Below are 17,500 nucleotides of genomic sequence, written 5' to 3' on the forward strand. Positions count from 1 at the left end.
TGTGCAGGGCACAGGCAGAGTAGTGTAGTGTAGTGTATCTGTGCAGGGCACAGGCAGAGTAGTGTAGTGTAGTGTATCTGTGCAGGACACAGGCAGAGTAGTGTAGTGTATCTGTGCAGGACACAGGCAGAGTAGTGTAGTGTAGTGTAGTGTAGTGTATCTGTGCAGGACACAGGCAGTGTAGTGTAGTGTAGTGTAGTGTAGTGTAGTGTAGTGTAGTGTATCTGTGTAGGACACAGGCAGTGTAGTGTAGTGTAGTGTATCTGTGCAGGGCACAGGCAGAGTAGTGTAGTGTAGTGTATCTGTGCAGGGCACAGGCAGTGTAGTGTAGTGTAGTGTAGTGTATCTGTGCAGGACACAGGTAGTGTAGTGTAGTGTAGTGTAGTGTATCTGTGCAGGACACAGGCAGTGTAGTGTAGTGTAGTGTAGTGTAGTGTAGTGTATCTGTGCAGGACACAGGCAGTGTAGTGTAGTGTAGTGTATCTGTGCAGGACACAGGCAGTGTAGTGTAGTGTAGTGTAGTGTAGTGTAGTGTATCTGTGCAGGACACAGGCAGTGTAGTGTAGTGTAGTGTATCTGTGCAGGACACAGGCAGTGTAGTGTAGTGTAGTGTAGTGTAGTGTAGTGTAGTGTAGTGTATCTGTGTAGGACACAGGCAGTGTAGTGCAGTGTAGTGTATCTGTGCAGGACACAGGCAGTGTAGTGTAGTGTATCTGTGCAGGACACAGGCAGCGTAGTGTAGTGTAGTGTAGTGTATCTGTGCAGGGCACAGGCAGTGTAGTGTAGTGTAGTGTAGTGTATCTGTGCAGGACACAGGCAGCGTAGCTGGGTGGGATGGCCTTGCAGTGCACAGCCCTGTTTATGTACATAATGCTGGCCGGCCGAGCGCAGAGCTGAAAGACTGCGCTGTACCGAACCTGGCTAATCTAATTGTCATTGTAGATTTAATGTCCCCTCTATTCTCTCAGTCTGCTTCCATTACGCTCCCCCAAATGCCATTTAGGGAGGGAAGCTGCACAGACATTATTATGGAGTAATTTTTAAATGCGTACCTGTGTGTGTGTGTGTGTGTGTGTGTGTCTGCATGCGTGCGTGTGTGTCTGTGTGTGTCTGTGTGTGTCTGTCTGTGTGTGTGTGTGTGTGTGTGTGTGTGTGTGTGTGCGTTTGCGTGTGCGTGTGCGTGTGCGTGTGCGTGTGCGTGTGCGTGTGCGTGTGCGTGTGCGTGTGCGTGCGCGCGTCTGCATGTGTGTGTATGTGGGAGAGTGTGCGTGTGTGTGCATGTATGTATGTGCACATGTGCATGTATGTGAGTGTGCTTGTGTGTGCGTGGATGTGTATTCATGTGTAAATCATTATGCAATATGAATTACGTATAATAATAATTATAATAATCATTGCCATCATCATAGAAACAAATATTTCCTAACAAATTGAGATAATATATATTTGTTCACGAATAGTTAGAATGAGGTTGCTGGTTGGCTCGTTTGGTGAGTTCCAGCTGTGCTGATTGGTCTCCTGCCATGCCAGTCGCTCCATAGAGCGGGAGTGTGTGATTGTGATTGCGTCGCCCAGGGCGGATCTGCCCGCCTTCCTTCAGTCCCCCCACGACCCGGCTGGTTCATCAGGTCTTCCTCCAACTCCACCCTCTGCCAGGTTAGCTGTGAAGAGTCGCAGCTGGTGACACCTACGTTTTGGAGGAGAAACGTTCTGTAGATGCCTGCACTCTCCCCAATCAACAGTGGCTGTGGTTGGCAGACAGCTGGCCGTTCAAAAAGCGAGGTGGGAATTGGACATGCTCGATCCAATGTTGGGGATTCAAAAAAAGGAAAAAACACAGCCCAGCAGTGTAATATAGGTCAGATAAAACCCAGCTGTTGAAACTGAGTCAGTACCGAATCCATACAACAGTGTCAGCGTGGGTTTTTAACTGCACGTTTCGAACACGACTTGTTGTTGTCGCAATCCTTTCTCTGCCCTATCCGCTTTCTGTCAGAGGGTCTCTGAGAACGGGTGGGGTCATCGCTCACGCCCGAGACAGCCTGTTAATTGATACGGCCGGCCGAAAGGCATATTAATTGATTAACGGAGCCGGTAAAATAAATACGGCGAACGGGGCGAGAGCACTGCGCGCTACGAGGGACCGGGAATGGCGTGGAGGGGGTCGATGGAATTCATTCTGCCTTATGTTCTGCACGAAGCGACAGGCTTTCAGGAGTCGACCCCCCAGGACTGGAGGAGGGATTCTCTCCCCTCTTGCCTCCTCACCCTCCTCCCTCCTCCCTCCTCCCTCCTCTCGACGATCGGGGAAAGTGAAGTCAGGTGAACGCTATGCATGCTAAGTAGGGACTACGTTCATGGACAGCACCCTCCCCCCCCCCTTTCCCTTTCCAAGGGAATGTCTTCACAGTCTTCTCCTGTCAGCTCTGCTATCTCCCTGCTCCCTTCTTTAGACACGGCTGAGGTGTGTGTTTGCTGGGTGAGAAGGTTTTTTAGTACTGGGAGCGGGGGGAGTATAACAGTTATCTGCTGGCTCTTACCTGCGTACCCCCCCCCCCCCCCCCCTCCAGAAAGTAATCTGCGTCAGTCACTCAGGACTTGTGTGTTCTTGTGGTATCATCAAATTTTCATGTGACGTCTTTCAGACAGGAAGGCTTTTTTCCGCTGCCTTAGCACGCACACGCTGGTTTTTATTTATTTATCTGATTCATTTATTTACTCACGTACGTACTTTTCTGAGCAGGAAGTACCGCGGTCTCACCACTAGGGGGCTCTTGGTCAAACAGGTGTGGGCTGCCAGCTCTCCCCCCCCCCCCATGTTTGGAGCTGCTGTGACTCATAACAGGCACTCAGACGTGCTGTCGGTGTGGAGGGAGGGCGCAGGGGGGGGGCGTCGGGGGCACCTGTGGTGGGCTGATTGTGATTTTGGGGCGAGTTTAGCGGCGGGATCTGCATGCGCTGCGTGATTGATCCCTGTGACGTGTTTGTTCCTCTTTCCCTCTCCGCTGTTGAATGAGAGAGAGAGAGGTCCGACATCAGCCCTCATCAGAGCGCCTCTTTCTCTCCCAGGGGTGTCGTCATCCCGCCATTTTCAGTGAATGATTCATCGTTTCTCACCCTGTGGGATTTCTTTTTATTCAACAGGCTGAGGGACTGAGGGGGAGAGAGGGGGGGGGAGAGGGAGAAAAGATTCTCTTTTCCACTTGTCAAATTGAAATAGCATTACCCCCCCCCTCCCCGGGCTTACTGTAGATAAGGGGAGGTGAATGAATGGACAGGTTGTGCGTTTCAGTCCCTCTGTTTGATCCGTATGAATACTAATCCTGTGGCAAATCAGTTCTGGTTCTGTTTCAGAGGCAGACCCAGCACTGGGTGAAACACAAGGTACAGATAAATATAATCTGATTATAAATATGTGAGCAAAATATAGCTTTCACTATATGCGTGAGTGTGTGTATGTGTTAGAACTGTGTGACGCTATCCCAAATGTTTCTAGCACTTTATTAAATCCATGCTGAGAAAGAAATCAGGTTGGGTCCTACCTAATTTTAAATAGATGCACCTAATAAAGTCCGTCTGTTTATGTTTCTGTGTTTGTACGTGCATCCATGTGTGTGTGTGTGTGTTGGTTGAAAAAATTAAATAAAAATAATAATAAATAAAAATAAGACTAAAATCTCAATGAACAGCATGAATTATAAGCTTGGAATAACATGATTTTTAGATTTTTTGTTAGGAAAAAATGTATACTATAGTATCTTCTTGGCAGGTCGAGAGAGACAGTCACCTCTTTGAAACAGATGCATACATGTGCATACTGCGTGTATGCTGTTTATGTGTGTATGCTGTGTGGGTGTGTGTGTGTGTGTGTGGGGGGGTGTGTGAGAATCTATACACTCATATGTGCCTACTGTGTGTGTGTGTGTGTGTGTGAGAGAATCTATACACTCATATGTGCCTACTGTGTGTGTGTGTGTGTGTGTGTGTGTGTGTGTGTGTGTGTGTGTGTGTGTGTGTGTGTGTATGTGTGTGTATATATGCTGTTAGGAGTCTATGTAAATATAATGGGCGTAAGGGAGGCTGAAGCAGTCGCACTGTGCGCGTGCGTGTGTGCGTGCGTGTGCGTGTACGTGTGGCTGACGGAGTCATACTGTGTGCGTGTGCGTGTGTGTGCATGTGTGCGTGCGGCTGAAGGAGTCTATGTAAATCTAATGGCAGCCAATTAGGTGGGAGAGACCGGCGCAGGAGCGGAGTCATGCAGCGCAGGGCCATCATTAGAGCAATGAGGACGCAGATCCAGTCTGACAAAACGCCTGTTAGCCCCACAGCAGCCTGCTTAGCCTCACCTGCTCTGAGAGAGAGAGAGAGAGAGAGAGAGAGAGAGAGAGAGGGAGAGGGAGAGAGAGAACTAGGGATGGTGTGAGAGCGATAGAGTATGAGATGGTGGGAGTGAGGGATGGTGTGAGAGAGCAAGGGAGTGAGAGAGAGAGAGCATGAAAGGGAGAGAGAGAGAGAGCATGAAAGGGAGAGAGAGAGTGAGTGAGGGAGTGAGGGAGTGAGGGAGTGAGGGAGTGAGGGAGTGAGTGAGTGAGTGAGTGAGTGAGAGAGAGAGAGAGAGAGAGAGAGAGAGAGAGAGAGAGAGAGAGAGAGAGAGAGAGAGAGAGAGAGAGAGAGAGTGAGGGAGCGAGAGAGAGTGAGTAAGAGAGAGCGGGGGAGCGGGTGAGAGACAGCGGCTGGGTTTAATGACAGCAGACCCCAGCTCCGCCTCATTAGCGCCCCCTGCTCTCCGCTCTCCCGCCCTGGCGCTCCAGAACCCCGCCCCCTGCACCCGCCCCACCGTCAGAGAGAGGCCGAGAGGGAGGGCCGTCGGATCCGGTTTAGCTCATCAGCCCCGCTGCATAGACCTGCCACACGGCCCAGTTCTGTCAGTCTGTCTGTCAGTCTGTCCGTCATCCTTTTGTGTTCGATTTTATAACACTTTTTATTATTAAAAAAACAAGCTCATTCTGTTTATCCTGTATGTCAGGATCCATTTTGTAAAAATGTACTGTAACTTATTGGGGGAAAACAAAGTTCTCTCTCGCTCTCTCTCTCTCTCTCTCTCTCTCTCTCTCTCTCTCGCTCTCTCTCTCGCTCTCTGTCTCGCTCTCTGTCTCTGTCTCTGTCTCTCCCCTCTCTCATCTCTGTTGTCTGTGTGAGAAGCAGAGGAACATTATTCAGCAGGAGAACGGAGTTGTTTTCTGTCGTTTGACACACAGCTGGTGGGGCTTTCAGCGAACGTGCGCGCAGGTGTGCATGAGTATGCACCTTTGTTTGTTCTGGGACATTTTTTGAGTCTGCGTGTGAGTATGTTTGTCTGAGATCAGGCTCCATTGCTTTTCTTTTTTTGCGTTTTAGCAGATGTGTCTGCTCACAGTACATGTGCAAATTTGTACATACGTGCATCTGCATTTGTTTATGTGCGTATGCATCCGACGACAGCCTTCCACTTGGTGTTCAGCTCTGTGTCCAATAAGGGATATGCCTCCTAATGCCAGGCCAATGTGCATCCTCAGTGAGAATGACATCATCCCAAAAACTGAGGTAATGAGTAGCCTTCTCCCTTCTTCCCTTACTGCTTCCCATTGGTTGGTTTTCCTGAGCCCTTCTGATTGGCACTAGCTGTCCGGCTACGCCCTCCTGATTGGCACTAGCTGTCTGGCTGCCCCCTCCTGATTGGCATCCTTTGCCCGCCTGCTTTTCTAGCTGCTGCCGCTTCTGTTGAGACCTTGGTTCCCCGTCCTCATTCTATTACATTACATTACATGTCATTTGGCTGACACTTTTATCCAAATAACTTACAGTTGATTAGACTAAGCAGACCCGTGGGTCTGTCGGAAAACTGCTTTTGTCAATGGTAAGTGGGTGCTATTTATATTGCACCTTCATCCAAAGCGCTGTACAATTGATGCTTCTCATTCACCCATTCACACACACACTCACACACCATCGGCGATTGGCTGCCATGTAAGGCCCCGACCAGCTCGTCAGGAGCATTTGGGGGTTAGTGGTTAGGTGTCTTGCTCAGGGACACTTCGACACACCCAGGGCAGGAATCGAACCGGCAACCCTCCAATTGCCAGACAACAGCTCTTACCTCCTGAGCCAATGTCGCCATTTTTCTCCATTTGGCTCCTGACCTTCAACACCCAGCCCCTCCGAACCTGGGTTTGATCTGCACTTCATTGTGCGTCGCTGTGGATAAGAGTGTCTGCTAAATGCCTTTAATGTAATGTAATAATGATCTGAGATACCCAGCTCAAGGAGGGTAGAGGAGGTACTAATCTCAGATTGCACCTCCCTTTTAACTCCTCAGTTCTGTAGACCCAGCCCCGTTAATGCAGTCTAGTCATGTCAAACTGGGCACTGCAAGGAAGGCGGAATTGTGGGGAGAATGAAGGCGACTCGCGAAGCCAATTATCACACGACAGGGAAAGTAAGACGTCGTGAGATTGTAACAGGGTCTTTTGCATTAGCGGAGCGCTTATTGTAATGGCCTGGAGCAAGGCTAAAATCAGGTTTCTGTTCTTTACGCTGTTACAGAACGTGTCATGTTCTTAAATGCCCTTCGCCGTCTTCCCCTGCTATTTTATTGCTTATTATTTTGCTTTGTGCAGACAGCTCACATTTCTTATTCACAGATGCACTTTTTTTTAATGCTGTTATTAAACATTTACAGGCAATAATACCACTGTAATAGGAACGACAGGACTAATTTTCATAAATAGTTATACTGAGTATGGTTTTGCTGAGCTGAGATAATCTAGAGTAATAACATTTTTATGACCTGTTCCAGCAAAGTAAAACACTTTATTAATGTTGTCCCTGTGATGATATGTTGCAATTACGGTCGATTGCTTCTAGAAAGATGAGAAGCTGTTTGAAAAGAAGCTTGGTTCAGAACCACACATCAAAGAACAAAGCTAGATCCTTAACAAGTACACCATCACCTGTCAGTCAACACTGATACCGTGTGAACACAACTTTTAAAGAAAAAAATATGCCCTACTTTTTCACAATTTCAAATATCCAAAATATATAAATGTATTTATGCTCATTTCTGTAAACCGGAACGAGCTGATGTTTCTTTTTTTTTTTTTACTTTTCACCATTTTCTCCAAATTTGGTGGGCAATTGTACCCTGTTTATTTTCAATCCCCCATGTTAGGAAACTACAACCCTGCCCCCCAGTGGCCAGAAAGATATGGACACGCCATCACGGCAAGCCCTCGGACCGGAGCTGCTCCCTCACGCCCCGGCCATCCTCTGATCTGGCATGAACCTCCATCCTCAGTGTGCAACTGCATAGACCCAAGTCCCACGCCTCAGCCACACACCACCGCAGCACTCCAGCTGATGTTATCTCTCCACAGTCTACCTGCGGAGACAGCCTCTTCATGCTCAGCTTGTGCAGGTGCACTGTGGGAATTCAGAGGGGTTTTGTGGGAAATGGAGTTCCTGTCCACTGAGATCGCTCTCCTTCTTGGCCAACACGACGGCCAAAGCTGGCTCTGGGACAAAAGGCCTGGATTTGATTCTGGATTTGAAAGATTTTTTTTTTCAAGGCCCAGCGGATTCGAAATGCGAATAATGGGGTTTTGAAAATGTAATTCTGTCTTTTCTGAAGAGGCACCTGTCGTGCAGCAGATCATCTAAAGCGGGCTCAACTATGCGATTTGGGATAGCCTTGTGTCCAATGCCATCGTGAACAGAGCTAGCTGTTAATGGTCATACCGCATAGTGTAGCCTTCCCTCCACTGCCATTCTGAACAGACCGCTTTTAACGGTCAGACCACGTAGCGTAGCCTTCCCTCTATGACGCACCACGAACATAGGGGCAAGCGCTGAACCCGCTCCTGAGTATAGCCGTGTGTTAACGTCTGAATGGGTTTTCGGTTTCCGCTCCGCTGGTAATCTGAAGGGGAGCCCGGGGGGGCGGTGGGGGGGTTGAGAGGGGGACACCAGTTGAAGGACCTCTGGCTTGTTTTCGGTGACTCTGCTGTCAGGTCAGCTGGAGAGGCCCTTACCTTCCTCTCCGGCTGAGTGCCCAGGCCCTGGGGAGGGTGGGGCAGGGCCACCAGACACGCCGCTCTGTGACTCCTGTCGAAAAAGGAACGGGGGAAACACTGACATGCGGGCGGGGGGGGGAGGAGGGGGGGTAGCTCAGTGGCAATTGGTTCAGACAAGGGCAGGGGGATTGTTGGGGAGGTGGGAGGGAGGGGGAAAGGTGCTCTGTCGCGGGAGAAACACTGCTCGCCCTTGGCCACGGGGGAATGGGGAGTCAGGCCGCTTAAAGAGAGGTGACTGTGGGCGGCGGTTGGGTCGGGGGGGGTTGGCGGATCTCGGGGAGGGGAGGGGGGTCTGTGTGCAGGAGGGTCGAGGCTCGTGGGACGAGCTCGTACTCGGTATCGGTGAGCTCGGTCCCCATGTTCCGCACGCCGCCGTCTCTCCTGAACTCTCCCTCCTGTGCGTCACGCCTTCAGGAAAGCCCGTCCTCGTTCAAACCGAGGCGCTGAACACCCCCCCCCCCCCCTTCACGCACGGCCACGTCCAATTTCGCTTCATCACTCAGCCAACAAAAGTATTTGTGCCTCATTTGCCAGACGCAACGGCGTCGGTCCCTGAGTTCTCAAAACAAAAGCGCTTTATTTTGTGGCGGAAGAACATTACAGTACGCCGTCGTAGTTCCGTAGTTCACAGCTCAGCCAGTCGGGTGAATCCTCTGGTCCGCTGAAATCATCCGTTGGCCGTTGCAGAGACGGTGTTGTCTTCAGTGCAGTGACTGCACACAGCTCAACCATCAGCCAATTAGCTCTGGGCTACTCGACCCTACGCGTGGAGATCTGCCATCATGTAGGTTTTCATTTCCGCCATAATTTGGCACAACTCGTTCTACTAATTAGCGGCTGAAGGAGATCGCTAGCTGTCGAGCGAGGTGTGTTTTGTTGGGGTTGGAGTGAAAACCAGCAGGGTAGCGGTAACTCCCGGAACAGGGCTGAGCAGCTGGTCAGTGTTTTATTTTTCGTTTGGCCTTGCTGCGCAGGTGTCTCTGTCTCCCTTTGACCTTGCGGGGCAGGGAGCTTTTACGCCTTCGTGCCTTCCATCCCCACACGGCCGGCCCACCAAACTCTGATCTATTCCGCCCGGCACTTTTTCGGAATTGCCACTTCAGCGCCTTTCATCACACTGACATTTTCTACTGTGAGTCCCCCCCTCCCTCCCGCACCCCTGAAACACAAGGGAAGGACACACACACACACACACACACACACACACACTCCGGGGCGGAATGCTTGGTCCGTGCGCTGGGAATGTTCCGTGGCATTCCGTGGTCTGTGGCGTGCCCCGCCGTCCTCCCCCGTGTGACCCGGCGTGTCCGTCGGGCTGGTTTCACGATGAGCGCTTGACCCCGTTCTCCCATGAGAGCAAAGCCATCGAGCAGGCTTCAGCTGACATCTGTCCGCTGTTTATTCATATGTTATAAATGTATAATAATGACATAATGACAGTAGTAATAATAATAATAAGAATCATCATCATAATCATCATAATAACAATAGTAATAATCATAATCAAAATAATCATAATAAATACATTGTATCTATATTTTTTTACATAGCCTTCATATTTCTCTTTATTTGTATCTTTATATTGTCACTATTTGTTAATGGTCCTATATTTTGGTAAAGAAAAAATAACATGTATAACAAATACGTTAGTTAGGTCTCAACAAACGCAGCTAGTGACAAGTTAATTCCATGCTTGATTAATGTATCTGTCCCTCATTAATGAAGTAGTTAATGCTGATTCATCGACCTTATTGTAAAGTCTGACCCCCCTACCTGTGTGTAGCCTGATACCTGTGACCAGAATGTTGTCCATTCAGTGGTTCACTACATTACACAGTGTTTACACAGTAACGTACACGCCATTTCCTCCAGGGTGTGGTAGGTTCTGTTACTTGCCGATTGGCGGTCCTCCTCTTGGGGGTCATGGTTGCTAGGTGGCCGGTTTCCAAGCAGAATATACACAGCTGCCCCCCCCTCCCCTGGTCCACCATCATTCCCAACTGCATCACCCCCCCAATCCCCCCCCCACCCCCAACCCTAAACACAGCTCCCCGCCTCGTCTGCGATAAAGCTTTCGTCTACGCGCGCGGCCCAGTTCTGACAGCCTCTAAATCCGGGAACCTTGACCGCGGCGTCTTTAGACTCTTGTGTGTGTTCTCCAGCCTCGGGGAGCTGGAATTTGACTTCTGTTCGGAATCGATTTCCCCGGACGCTCATGCCGTGTCCAGAAAAATGGCAAAAGGCGGCTTTGTTCTGCGATGCTGGCATTTTGGAGATTGCCCTGATCTTTGTTGAGGTCTGGCGTTCACGCCGCCCCCTGTGAAATCACGTCCGGCGGAGCCTGCCTGCTCAAAGCCCAGATGCACGGCTGAGTGGGTTCAGCCGGACTGAGGGAAATTATCTGTGTGTCTCATTCTGCAAATAACCACGCCGGCCGTGTCGGTGCTCCGCTGATACAACGCCCGACCCTGATATGAGCTCTGGTGTTGGAACTCTCCGGAAGCATTCGCCATTCAGGCCTCGCCACCGCGCGCGAAAGGCAGCCTCCCAAACACAGGGGGACACTCTGCAGTTATTTGTCATTTTTTTCTCGATAGCAATAATCCAATGCTCATCAATCAAAGTGTTTTAGTGTCTGGGATAGTCAATAAGCAACCATAATCATAAACCACAATCCTTAGGAGGAAAAACTGCCAGTCAACGGATATTAACTACTGGTGGAAGTGGCCGCTTCCCCGTGTTCTGTTCGGAACAAGGTGAGTTCACGTCATGTGCAGTATATGCTAAATGCTACCGGTAAACCAGTCAACATGGACAGATATGTAACAGTGGGGATGGGGATGGATTTGTGTTTAGAGGAAATATGGCCCCCATATTTTTCTCCTCAAGATGTTGTCAAACACAATGATCTATCATCTATCTATATTCAGCCTGTATTGTGGCCTGAGGCTTTCTGTAACAACCAGAGCAGAATTAATCACAGATCACATTCATAGAAATCTGCCAATCGGTGTTAAACTTCTTTTTTTTTTTCTCTCTCTCTCCATTCACTCTGTGTAACTTGGCAGAAATAATGCCTTTTCTAGAACTGATGAGTCAGAGCTCTACAAGTTCAGATGGAGAACGCCGAGATTTTCCGTCCCGTCGATTTCTCTTTTCGTCGCCTCGCTGTCTACCGTTGTTGTGCCGGCTGTAGGGTCGCGTGACCCGTCCGGGGCGGGTTTCGTCGAGTACGTGGACTGGAAGTCTTCCCTCACCCACTCTCTCTCCCCCTTTCCATCTCTCTCTCTCTCTCTCTCTCTCCCCCCCTTTCCATCTCTCTCTCTCTCTCTCTCTCTCCCTCTCTCTCAATCTTGCTCTCGGTGGGAAGAAGACACCGTGTGACAGGCTGGCGGTTTAATTGTGTTATTAGCGGCGTATGAAGTCAGCCTCGGTCTGCGCTTCCCTCACACTGACTGCACATTTCTGCACACGCCTGACCCGCAGTACATTACATTACATTACATTACATTACGTTACATTACATTACATTATTGGACCCCAGCACACCCTGCATTACATTACATTACATTACATTATTGGCATTTGGCAGACGCTCTTATCCACAGCGACGTACAACAAAGTGCATACCCATAACCAGGGATAAGTTCGCTGAAAGACCCTAGAGGGAAGTACAATTTCAACTGCTACCTGTACAACAAAGATAAGGACAAGGGCCATTTTTTTTTTTTTTTTTTTTTTTTTTTTTAAACAAACAAACAGAGCAAAAGTCACCAAAGTTAACTATCCAAACACTGCTTACCTAGCCAACTAAAAATACCGATACACGAAGCAAGTCACAGAGACAACAATTAAGGTTCACAGGGAGGTAGGGAGGGATGGGGAGAGGTGCTGCTTGAAGAGGTGTGTCTTCAGCTTGCGCTTGAAGGTGTGGAGAGATTCTATAGTTCTGACCTCAACGGGGAGTTCGTTCCACCACCGTGGAGCCGCAGTCTGCCGCTCCACAAACACACAGCCTGTCTTATTCACACCGGAAAAGACGTTTTTTTTTTCCTGAGATATTTGAACAAAGTTTAAGAAAACGCAGACGGCTCTGTTGACAGAGGGGAAGAGTGAAAACTGGGCGGGGAGGCTCTGCAGTCTGATTGATGCAGACAAAACGTACACGACTGCTATGCTCGACAACATGCATCTCAGCATCACATCTAGCCTTACAGATTCAATAGGCATGATTTGTTATTACATCTTATCATTGTACCTTGTGTGCATGTGCGTGTGCGAGTGCGCGTGTGTGTGGCAACAGTAGGCCAAAGACAGAGGGGTTGAGGGGGCTGGATAACCCAATAATACAATAATTTGGGGAATAAAGTGGACTGGGCCTGTGCAGCGGCCTATTGTATTTGCTCTGTCATTCCGTTCTGCTCCCGACAAGCCTCTCAGAGGATGATTTATTTATTTATTTTCACATTTTCACATTTGACATTTTTCACTTTATTGAAGTTATATTATGTTGTGTTATGTTATGTTTTGTTGTGTTATCATGGTTAGTGGTGTGACTTCCTCCTACAGTTGCTTTGCCAGTTTGTCTGACTCATTTTAAAGGTGCTGTGGGTAATTTCGGACTTCTAACGGTCAAGAGAGGAACAGCGGCAACAAACACCCTCAGACCACGACACCGTTTATCCCTCCCCCTTCTCTGTGAACGTGCAGATGTTGTAACACCATTGGCTGTGGCAATTAGAATCAATTTTCAACCAATGAGCTTGAATTATAGTACAGCTATACAAGTTTTGGTACTGAGTGTCGGTCCGTTATGTTATTTTGTGTTATGTTGTGTTGCGTTGTGTTGTCATGGTTAGTGGAGTGATTTCCTTCCAAAGTTGCTTTACCAGTTTGTTTCGCTCATTTTCATTTTGTATCTCTCCTGATTATATCTATTTTCATAAACTACTTTCATAAAACAAAACTGTACTTTTATTTGAGATCGCACAGTTAGTCTTTCTTCTGCTTTCTGTTTTGTCGCGAAGGTGTGGAAGCCTTCACAATCGCTTGTCCGGAGAAGAATGCCGAAGGCTTTGTGGAAACCGAAGCACATCCCGGTTCAACAAGTGTGAAATTTTCCGCCACACCGCCGCTCGAAACGGGTAGGCCCTGCACAGATGCAGTCATGCGCTCACATTGTTCATTTCCATCTTTTAAACGACTCTCTGCCTCTCTTCTTATTTTTTTTTACTGAGCTAATTTCCTTTAATAATGAACATTCTGTCAAAGGGTGGCATTATATTCAATGGAGAATTAAAGAAAATATCTTAATGGTTCTACCCAAAAATGTAATTTCCTTCAACACATTCTCACTTGTGTTTAAAGCTCTGGTTTAAACTGCACGCTTAATAATGAAAGACCCGAAAATAGTGTTTATTAGTCAGGAGCTTTTGAACCGTCGCAGAATAATATGATCCAATAACATAAAAATATGCAATAATACGCAGGATCGAGGTGAAGGGCAGGTCTCCGTGCCATCTGCACTGGTACATGAGCCCGCTCAAATGTCCATTTGTGTGATTCTAGAGCAATTTGCAACCATATGATTCTGACCGAATTACTGTTGCCATTTTATTGTAGCTGAGTTTGTGCTAAAAACAAAGATACGAAACACTTTGGAATCGCTGAATAGAAAGTTTGTTAAAATGACACAAATGTCAGTGCATGGTACAGTCACCAGTTTTCCTCATTTTGCCCTCAGACCCCAGAGCGTTACATTATTACATTACATTATTGGCATTTGGCAGACGCTCTTATCCAGAGCGACGTACAACAAAGTGCATACCCATAACCAGGGCTAAGTGCGCTGAAAGACCCTAGAGGGAAGTACAATTTCAATTGCTACCCGTCCAACAGAGATAAGGACCAGGGCCTATATATTTTTTTATTTTTTTATTTTTATTTTTTTTAATTATTATTATTATTTTTTTTTTAAACAACAAAAACAAACAACAAAGCAAAAGTGACCAAACTTAACTATCCAAATACTGCTTACTGTTAAAGTTAATACTGTTAAGGGGTTAAAGACACTACTGTGAGATGCATTTGTATTCTTACTGCTGTCATTACTATTGTTATCAAATGTCAGTGGTTGATTTGTTTTTAACATGTGCTATATAGTGAGAGAGGATAGTGTGAACTATGTCAAAAAAAACTATTCAAATAGCAAATAGATTTCAGTGAGTCAATCAGCAAATGTTTAATGTCACAAAGAACAGTAGTACACTAGAATGGTCCCGGTATTCTGGGTGGCTGGCAAATATACATTCTCTCTCTGTTATAATATAATAGAATATAATATAATATTGTCTAATATTGTCAAACATGAAATAATATAGGTCCATTTTCGGAGACACAGGTTATGCTTAGTCCTGGACTAAATTGAGTGTTAAATCGAGTATGGAGAATCTCTAATCTAGTACTAGGCTTAATCTGTGTCTGTGAAACTGGTCAATTATATAATAGGCCTGTGAACAGTGAGGTGACACAGAAGATGAGTTTGTATTCCGGATTCATTCAGACTTTATTTACACTCGAGAGAAGACACACCGAGGGACAAGAACCCTCTTTGTCGAGTGTGCCGAGTTTACAGATAAAAGATAAGCATCAAATTAAAAAGGGGCAAATAGGCAGACCGAAAATAACCAAAATGTGTGAGTTCCATAAAACATCAAACACAAGAATCAGGTTTGGGCAGAAGATCATAAAACGGAATCATCATTAAAAACTTTTCGACTTTTAAACAATTAAAATTAATCAGGCCGTTTATGAGTTCTCTGAAACTGCCCCAAGTCACCGGAATATGAAGCTTTCAGGTTTGCTGCCCCAGGGGGACAGAGTGTTGTGTCTTTCGCAGGTTTGTTTTACTGTTGGAATCCGAGACGTGATAGAGTGATTTCACAAATGCAAATGCAGGGACATTTGAAGTCACTGGTGTTACATTTTGTCATCTTGGGTTCTTCTAATTCTTCTAATACTAACTCTGTCCATTCAAATGAATATACGACAATTGGTCTTCTGCTGTAGCCTATCCACTTCAAGGTTCGATGTGTTCGAGATGCTCTACTGTTGTAACGCATAGTTAATTGAGTTGAATTTTCACCTTCCTGTCGGCATGAATCTGCCATTCTCCGCTGAACTCTCATCAATGAGCCATTTGCACCCACTTCTGCTCACTGGATGTTTTTTGCACCATTGTCTTTAAACTGTTGAGACTGTTGTTGTGGAAATCCCAGGACAGTAGCATTTTCTGAGATACTCAAGTCACCCAATCTGGCATAAACATGGTCAAAGACACTTTGATCACATTTCTTCCCCATTCTGATGTTTGGTCTGAACAACAGCTTAGTCTCTTGACAAAGTCTTCATGCTTTTAAGCTTTGGTTTGCTGCCATGTTGATTGACTGTTTAGATAATTGCATTGACAAGCTGGTGTACAGGTGTACTTAAAGTGTTCACCAAGTGACAGTCAGTCAGTTCAGCTTTTTTATAGCAATATGTTTTAGGATATCTGGACTGCAGGGATAGTGCATCAGGATTCCTACCAGTACCTGATCTGAGAAGATGGAGACACAGCACAGAGCTAATTACTGCTATGAACCCAGCTGAGAATTGCTCTGTGTTGTGTTCATGTTTTTCGTTCACTGGCCGGGTTGTGGGATTTAAATACCAAGGAAGTGGATAGAAGGTTATGTTACATTGTATTATATTCATTTAGGGGACCCTATTATCCCGAGAGACTTACAATGTCGGATAAACATAAGTGCATTAAGCTGATTTATATGAGCAATAGGGCTAGACCTGGCTAACAACTCTCCCACACCAGACAGTGTTTCTGCAACAGCACTACAGCACTAATGCAAATTAACTATGCTAATAAGAACCAAAGTAGAAATGCTAAATCTGTAGAGCTTGCATCTCTTACAAGGCCTTAGAAGAAAAGCATAATTTAGTTTTTAGGGCTGGGTTAAGATATATGGATTCCTGTGTCTGGTCTAGTAGATGGTTGTTGGTTAATGACTGAATCTACAATTATGCAAGCTAAACCCAAATTGAAATAAAAAATTCTGTTTACACAGAGACACTCACGAAACACACCGCCACACACATGCATATGCTCCTAGGCAGAAATACACACCCAGACACATGCATATACATACACACACGCACGCACACTCACACACACACACATACAGTTTAGGCTATACTAATTTCAAATGTTAATTAATTCATGTTTTCTGCATTTGAATGATTCATGCTTGCTGGCACTTCCTCATTCTCTCTGTCTCTGGACAACTATCAGAAGAAATGTTTTGAAATCATTTTCAGTCCGTACATTTTGAGAATTAAATGTAGAATCACAACTCCAGCCTGTAGTAAACCGATTATTGACTTAAGAGACCGTTTTCAGTTCCTTCGGTGCTTTTCTAGGGACACAGCAATATTTCTATATTACAAATCATGCCACAGTTATGACTGCGGCCACATTTTAGTGTTCCAAGTTTGCGTGCAAATTGTGCAGTTTAATAATCTGAGTTTGCTAATGCCCACAAAAATGAAAATAATGGATGTTCCCTCTGCGCCTCTCTGACTTCGGCTCAATATTTTCCTACTTTTTACTTAACGGCCGAGGAGAGACCGCGGCGTTGGGGAGAATTGTGATTTATTAACTCGGGTAAATAATGCAGCCGCCGAAGCCGATCCATAAAAGCAGCAGCCCCCTGAACGCCATCAGAGGAGCTTCGCCGACGCCATCGCTGGCGGTTAAGTCCTGTTTGTTTTTTTCCGGAGACTTCCAGCGGCCGCCTGCAGGCTCCTCGCGCCCGCGATCGAGTCCGTACGAGACCCGCGACCGAGACGAGGACCCGTTAACCGACTCACCTGCGCGGGAACGTCCCCGCCGCTAACGAAGAGCAAATGTGCGCGACGCGGCTCGCATGCTAATTAGCGGCGAGCGCTCGTTAGTCCGTGCGAACGTGCCCACGTGCGCGCGCCCGACCGCGGATGGAGCTTCTGAAACGCATTAACTTAATTGACAAGCTTTGGCAATTTGTCAGGCGCGGTGAAATTGTCCCGGCGCCGTTTTTTTGCGCTCCATTTTGTGTGTCAGTTTGATGAAATGTTTGAAATGTAATTGCACTTGAGTGGTTACTTATTCAGATTCGGAAAGCTAATGGCGTACATTTCTCAAAAAAAGACGTCTGGAAAAAGGGGTCTGATCTGACCTGGTTCCTACAGGGCTCGTGTGGGATGACATTCGGCCAGGATTGCTGAAGTAACCACTTTATCCACTCTTCATAGATAAATGTACGAGACTCCCACTGGCCCCCATTTTGTTGTCAGCGAGCATT

At 46.9% G+C, this 17,500-nt stretch overlaps 1 long non-coding RNA gene across 1 annotated transcript in view; it reads left to right on the forward strand.

Annotated features, from left to right (window-relative positions):
- Positions 1 to 17,500, forward strand: part of LOC133111028 (uncharacterized) — a 95,990-nt gene that overhangs the window by 73,341 nt on the left and 5,149 nt on the right. The window contains exon 3 of the long non-coding RNA XR_009704960.1: positions 13,136 to 13,252. This is a non-coding gene — a long non-coding RNA (uncharacterized LOC133111028). The remainder of the gene's footprint in view (positions 1 to 13,135; positions 13,253 to 17,500) is intronic.

Source organism: Conger conger, chromosome 15, assembly GCF_963514075.1.
Source record: "Conger conger chromosome 15, fConCon1.1, whole genome shotgun sequence".
NCBI lineage: Eukaryota > Metazoa > Chordata > Actinopteri > Anguilliformes > Congridae > Conger > Conger conger.